Source organism: Loxodonta africana, chromosome 19 (genome assembly GCF_030014295.1).
Source record: "Loxodonta africana isolate mLoxAfr1 chromosome 19, mLoxAfr1.hap2, whole genome shotgun sequence".
NCBI lineage: Eukaryota > Metazoa > Chordata > Mammalia > Proboscidea > Elephantidae > Loxodonta > Loxodonta africana.
Window position 1 is genome coordinate 45,925,808 of NC_087360.1, and position 7,693 is coordinate 45,933,500.

Here is a 7,693-nt window from a genome sequence, read left to right on the forward strand (position 1 = left end):
TGCATTGCCTTCCCTTAGCACCCCCATCCTCTCCCCACTGAGGACCAAATTCTGACAATGGCATTCCTGAGGGACAGGGCTGAGATGAAGGAGGCCCAAGGTATACAGTGGCTGGGTCCCTCCCACTGTAGCTCCCACCTTCCTCCCACTGTTATGTTTCTATCCGGGACCTGAGGAGGAAAACTCAGGTCTGGGCTGCTGGAAAACCTAAAGGCTGTTATTGTTTACGAAAGGCACTTTCAGAGCAAACTGCTCCCTGAAAGGTCAGCACTAATTCCAGGCAGCACTGGGATTGGGGAGCGAATTTAGGAGATGTGAGGAGGAAGGCAACTGCGGGCCACTCAGGGTCAGATGACGTCACTGGAGAGGGAAATGGCAGGCCAGGAGGCTGGAAGGGGAGCTTCCTGGAGATGGGGCTCTGGAAGATGTACTCTACTCCATAAAACTTAAATAGGGCTTGAAGTAAGCTGTTTATCTGCCTCCTAGAACACCCAACAGCTTGATGGAGAGGCCATAGCACTGGGCAAGGCACAAGTAAACCTGGCTTCTGGGCTGGATCTGCCACTGATGGGAGTGCTGCCTCTGTCCTTACCTCTCCAAGCCTCAGTTTGCATTAAGGCACCAAAGTAGAAGAGCCTTGGGATCCCTACTAACCCATATATTCTAGTTTTTCAGCACACGTTTACTGAGCATACATCATGTGCCTACTGTGATGCTAATCCTGGGAGTGGTTTCAAAGATAAGTAGAACAAGGTCCCAGATAAGGGGACCAATCATCCCTGTTTGCCTGTGAGTCTTCCAGTTTTAGCACGGAATGTATGAGGTTCCAGAAAACTCTTCAGTCCTGGGCAAACCTGGATGGTTGGTCACCTTAGCCCCAGCCCTCAAGCGCTCATGATCTGGAAACAATGACAAATGTACAAACAACACTGTAATACCAGGTGATGAGTGATTTAACAGAGAGTGTACAAAGGCATGAGAGCTTGGTAGAGGCAGAAACTGGCTCTCTGTAAGAGAGTTGGAAATGTTACATGGTTGAACCTGTGGACAATGTGGGGCTAAGAGTGGAACGATGTATACACTTTAATGTACAGTTCCATGAACTTTAACAAATATACCTGTCTGTCAGTTTGTCATACTGTGGTGGCTTGCATGTTGCTATGATGCTGGAAGCTATGCCACTGGTATTTCAAATACCAGCAGGTCACCCAGGTTTCAGCAGATCTTCCAGACTAGGAAGAAAGGACTGGTGATCTACTTCCAAGAATTAGCCGGTGAATGTCTATGAATCATACCAGAACATTGTCCAACTCTCTTGCTTTGGACAAGTCATCAGGAGAGATCAATTACTAGAGGAGAACATCATGCTTGGTGAAGTAGAGATCCAGCAAAGGTGAGGGAGACCCCTGGTGAGATGGATTGACACAATAGCTGCAATAATGGACTCTAATATGCTGGTGATTGTGTAGATGACACAGGGCCAGGCAAGGTTTCCATTTGTTGTCATAGCGTCTCTGTGAGTTGGGTCAACGTGATGATAACAAACAGCAAGAATACATCCATGTAACTGTTATGCCAGTCAGAGTATTTACATTACCCCAGAAACTTCCCTAGTCTCCTTTGCAGTCAGTCCCATCTGACCTTCCACCCCAAGCAACCATTTATCTGGTTTCTGTAAGTATAGATTAGTTTTACCTCATCTAGAACTTCACATACATGGAATCATACAGTTTGTACTCTTTTCAGTCTGACTTCCCTTGTACAGAGTAATTTTTTGAGATTTACCCAAGTTGTGAGTATAAGTAGTTTCTTTTTTTACTGCTGAGTATGGATATATCACAATAAATTTGTGGTAAACATTTGAGTTGTTTCCATTTTGTGCTGTTATGAACATTACATACAAGTCTTTGTGTAAATATATGTTTTTATTTCTCTTGGGTAAATACTTAGAAGTGGAATTGCTGGGTCATAGAGTGTATGTTCAAATTTATAAAACATTCCCTAATTTTTTCCAAGTGCTTATACCATTTTATAATCTCACATAAATGTATGAGAGTTCCAGTTACTCCACAGCTCATCAACATTTGATATTGTCAGTTTTTAAATATTTTAGCTATTATAGTGGTATCTCATTGTAATTTAATTTGAGTTTCCCTGGTGATTAATGAAGTTAAACATTTTTTTTATATGCTTACATACTATTCATATATCTTTTTTGAAAAGCAGCTGATCAAATCTTTTACCCATTTTCAAATTGAGTTATGTGTCTTTTTCTTATTGAGTTGTAAGAGTTTTTTATATATTCTGAACACAAGTCCTTTGATATATGTTTTGCAAATGTTTTCTCCTAGTGTGTGGATTTCATTTTTATTTTGTTAAAATATATTTTGAAGAACAGAAGGTCTTAATTTTTATAAAGTCCAATTTATCAAGATTTTTTTTTCTTTATGGTTCTTGATCTTCATATACTAAAAAATCTTTGCCTACCTACCACGAGAGCTTGAAAATTATCTCTTATGTTTCCTTCTATAAGTTTATAATTTTTACATTTAGGTCTGGGGTCCATATCAAATAAATTTTCATGTATGATGTGAGGTAAGGTCAAGATTCATTTTTACTGTATCGTGGTGGGAAGGGGAATAACACACATGGTTTTTGGCACCTTTGAGGAAAATCAATTGATAGTATATATGTGAGTCTATCTCTGGTTTCTTAATTTAGTGCCATTGATCTGTATTTCTATCCTTACACTAATGTCACACTGTCTTGATTACTTTAGAGTAAGTCTTGAAATCAGATAGTGTAAGCCCTCCAACTTAGCTCTTCTTCAAAATTACTTTGACTTTTCTCAGTTCTTTGCATTTTCACATGCATCTTTAGAATCAGTGTGTAAATTTCTACCAAAAAGTGCTCAGCACTCTCACTCAGTGGATCGGCACAGCCACTGTACGCAGCTTGTTACATGGGCTGAGGAAGACCACCGCCATCTTGCGCTAGTCTCCTGGGTCTGCTGCTGCCGTTTCTCTGCTATGCTTACTGCTGCTTCTTCAGTGTTACAGCTCTCTGTTTCCTAGGTCTAGGAGATTCTCAGCACAGAGACCTGGTCCAAAGGATATGCTCTGCTTCTGATTCTTCTTTCTTGATGGTAGTGATTCCCCTTCCCAGGGTCTGGGATTGGCTCATTTTAAGCCTAGCGGGAAGGTAAAACTTACCAGTCTTCTAGTTAGGGTTCCATATATCTTATTTGCATAGTCCCACCCCATAAAAGTTCTATGTACCTTATTTGTATTAGGAAAACCGTATAATTCCCTTGGTGGGCCACAAGCACCTTGTTTTCATAGATCCATCCAATCATTTTGTGGGAGTCACAAGGCCATAGCCAAAAGGGCCATTTAATAATAATTCGCAGCACTAGATTTGGTATCCTTGAGGACACTGTAGCAATTCTCCTCTCTTCTCATGTTATGGGTTGAATTGTGTCCCCAAAAAAGATATGTTGAAGTATTAACCCCTACACCTGTGAATGTGACCTTGTTTGGGGAAATAGGTTTTTTCTTCGCAGATGTAATCAGTTACATTAACGAAGTCATACAGGAGTAGGGTGGGACCTAACCCTAAGGCCTTCTGAGTAGCCTTTTATAAAAGAGGACAGATGTGAAAACAGAGTCACATACAAGGGGTAGACAGGCACCATGTGACGATAAAGGCAGATGTACTTATAAGCAGCAAAGAAACACCAAGGATTGCCTGCAGGAGAAAAGCATGGAACAGTTCCTCTCTCAAAGCCCTTAGAAGGAATTGACACAGCTGATACCCTGAAGTCTGACTTTCTGTTCTTTAAAACTACACACTTTGTGGTATTTTGTTATGGCAGCCACAGGAAACTAAGACGCTCCCCCATCATCAGTTATTTTCTCTAATAGATCTTTCCATTCATATACCAACAGTCTGTAACTTCACTCATTTAAAGGAAAAATAATAAATCTATTGAGCTTACATTTCCCTCCAGCTACCATCCCATTTCTTTCCTTCCCTTTAAAACAAAAGCCTTAAAAGAATTATTTAAACTCATTGCCTCTAAACTCTCTTTCTCGGTCCATGCTCCCTTGAATTCATGTGACTTCTGCTCTTGTCCTATCCCCTCACTGAAAATTCTCTTGCCAGCATCACAAAAAACTGCTTTGTTGCTAGATCCATAGGTGATTCTAAGTCCTGATTGTACCTGACCTATCAGCAGCATTTGGCCTAGTTGCTCTTTCCTCTTCCTTGAGCACTCTTTACTCGGTTTCTGAAATACCCCCTCTCTTATTTTGCATCATTTTCCATTGGTGCTCCTTCTTGGTCTCCTTTGCTGATTCCTCTTTATTTTCGTAATCTCTAAGTAACGAGATGGTCCATGGACCTCTTATTTATCTACAATCACTCTCTTTTTCCCTAAACTATTTCTCCTGAAGTCTTCTTTATCTCTGTAAAAAGCAACTCCATCCTTCCAGTTGTGTAGACTAAAGTTCTTAGATTTCTGCCCTGCATTTGCAAATTCTGCTGGGACTGTCCAGCCACTTCTCACCCGAGTTATTGAACTTGACTCCTATTTGATCTCTCTACTTTCACCCTTGACCTTCATTGTCTATTGTTCACAAAGTAGCTAGAGCAATATTTTTAACACTTTTTTGACCCAACCTTTTTTCCTTTTAATTTTTTGTTGATACTATGTGTTTTTAGTAATGAAGGGCATGTTGAATCATTGTGTGTGTCTGAATTTTTGGTAGTCGATGTGGTTTTTATTTTGTCTCATTTCACAAATCATACCCTTGGAGTCCTGAGGTACATATATGTACCAAGTAAAAATTTTCAAAATTCATGTTTTTCCTACCCAAAATTCAGCACCTCTTCATACAATTTCCTGTAAAAACAGTAATTTGTGGCACGTACCTTTTTTTTTTTTTTCTGTTTCAAACTGTTATATAGGGCCCTGCCTGCTGGCAGCACACACTGTCAGTGAGACAGTAGCTTCCCAGTGAACCCCAAAGGTAGAAAAAGTAAGTGGTAACTGTATATACTTTTGGTCCTGATAGCATCAGCTTAAGTCAGCTCAGGTCACCCCTCAGCTCAAAGTCTCCCAACGGCTTCTCATCTCTTCGGAGTAAAAATTAAAATTTCTTACAGTGTCCACAAGGCCCTACATGATCAGGCTGTTTGTTCCCTATCTGATTTTATCTTCTATCCTCATCTCTCACCTTTCTTCAGCCACGCTCTACTGTATGCTATTCTCAAATATGCCACAGGCATCTGCCAGAAAGCTCTTCCTCCACATCTCTGCCTGGCTCTATCCCTTACCTCTTTGAGATTTTCACTCAAATATTATCTCAGCGAGGCACCTTTGATCACTGTATTTAGAATTGCAACACCCACCCCCATCACAGTACTCCTATCCTCCTTTCTTGCTTTATTTTTACCCATGACAATGTCCAAAACAGGGACCATCACAGAGCAAGTACTCAATAGAGTACTTATCACATGTCTTAGTTATCTAGTGCTGCTGTAACAGAAATATCACAAATGGATGGCTTTAACAAATAGAAATTTACTCTCTCACAGTTCAGGAGGCTAGATGTCCAAATTCAGGGTACCAGCTCCAGGGGAAGGCTTTCTCTCTCTATTGGTTCTGGGGGAAGGTCCTTGTCATCAATCTTTCCCTGGTCTAGAAGCTTCTCAGTGCAGGGACCCCAGGTCCAAAGTTGCACTCCCCTCCTGGTTTTTCATGTTGGTGGCATGAGTTCCCCTGTCTCTCTGCTTGCTTCTTTCTTTTATACTTCAAAAGAGGCTTACTCAAGATACAACCTAATCTTGTAGATTGAGGCCTGCCTGATTAGCATAACTGCCTCTAATCCTGCCTCATTAACATCAGAGAGGTAGGATTTACAACACATAGGAAAATCACATCAGATGACAAAATGATAGACAATCACACAATACTGGGAATCATGGCCTAGCCAAGTTGACACACATTTTTGGGGAACATGATTCAATCCATGATAACGCGTGACCCATCATCAGATGGAACTGGCCTTAGAATGACCTAAAAAAGCCTGAGAAAGTGGTTAGTTGGGCAAATGCCTTGTAAAGTTAGATTGCTGTCCTTAATATGTTTATGCTCTGAACCAGCAACCACTATCTGGTGCTGTTTCTCCCATGGCCAGAATATATGAGTCTGAAAAACAAAGGGTGGGAGTAGGGTTAGTACCTCTCTCACTCTGATAACCTAATGAGCCACTTGCAAATTCTATTTTCTGTTTCTACACCTCTGATATAAATCACTTTTGCTGATATAAAGGTTTTTGTATGAAAGAGAGAAATGGTTTCCCCAGGGACAAAATTGTCATTTAGTGGCAGAATTAAATAGCGGTTGAGAGGACAGGGTCTGTAGTCAAGCTGCCAAGCTGCCTGGGTTTTAATCCCAGCTCTACTCTTCACTAGCTGTATGACTTTTAATAATTATTTCACCTAGCTATGCTTCAGTTTCCTCAACACAAATAGTGATTATAATACTACAGAACTCACATGGCTGTTGGGTAGGTTAAATAAGCATTTACATGTACACACATATATGGTAATCAACTTTGGACTCAGGTCTGGCATATGGCAAATGGTCAATGAATGTTAAAAAAAAAAAAAAGGTTAGCTACTGTCATTTAACTGGAAGTGGTGACTGACGCTTGGACGTTTGAGGATCCTCATCCATTGGATCAAAAAAAGAAAAAAAGATGAGAAAGGGGGTGTTGGGTTCTTTGTTGTTAGGTTACTCTCGACTCGGTTCCAACTCATAACCACCTTATGTACAAAAGAATAAAAATTGCCCAGTCCTGTGCTATCCTCACATTCTTCGTTATGCTTGAGCCCATTGCTGCAGTCACTGTGTCAATCCATCTCATTGAGGGTCTTCCTTTTTTTTTGATGACACTCTACCAAGCATGATGTCCTTCTCCAGGGACTGATCCTGTTAGGGGACTCTGGAGGCTGAAGACGCTGAAGACACTGAAGACACCTAATTAATTAGTAGTCCGCCAGGTATCAGTCCACTCCTGGTCACCTCCCCACCACGAAACTCACTTCCTCTAAGTTGTTTTTCAGACCCTCTGGAGAGCCCTGGAAGAGCCCAGATCTAACTGGCTCAGAGTAGCCTGACATGCTCAGAGCAGACCACAATAATGAACAAACGACCCTGGGCTGCCACACATGCTCAATAATGCAAGAGAACTTATGTCAAGGAACCAAAAGACTCATGCCAAGGAACCGAAATAACCAGAAATGGATCATCATCAATAGTCTAGCCCATTTCAAAAGCGTTTGATCCCACAGCCACTTCCGTGCCAAGTCTTAGCCCTGCTTTGTAATAAATAATCAGTAGAAACTATGAATAGGTAAAACCTCTGCTCCTGCCTACTGTTTCACTCTACCCCTAAATGAGTATATATAAGCATAAATTGTACATTGCTTGCGCTGATCAGGGAACTCAATCTGAGGTTGATACCTCAGAGTTCCTGCCGGTTAGCTGCGAAATAAACTCTTTCTTGCTCTCAAAACCAGCATCTGAGAGTTTGGCTGGACATGGACCCATCGGCCCAGTTTCAGTTCCTCCTGATGAAGCCTCGCCATCCTTGCTTCTAATGAGCATTCTGGCTGTACTTCTTCC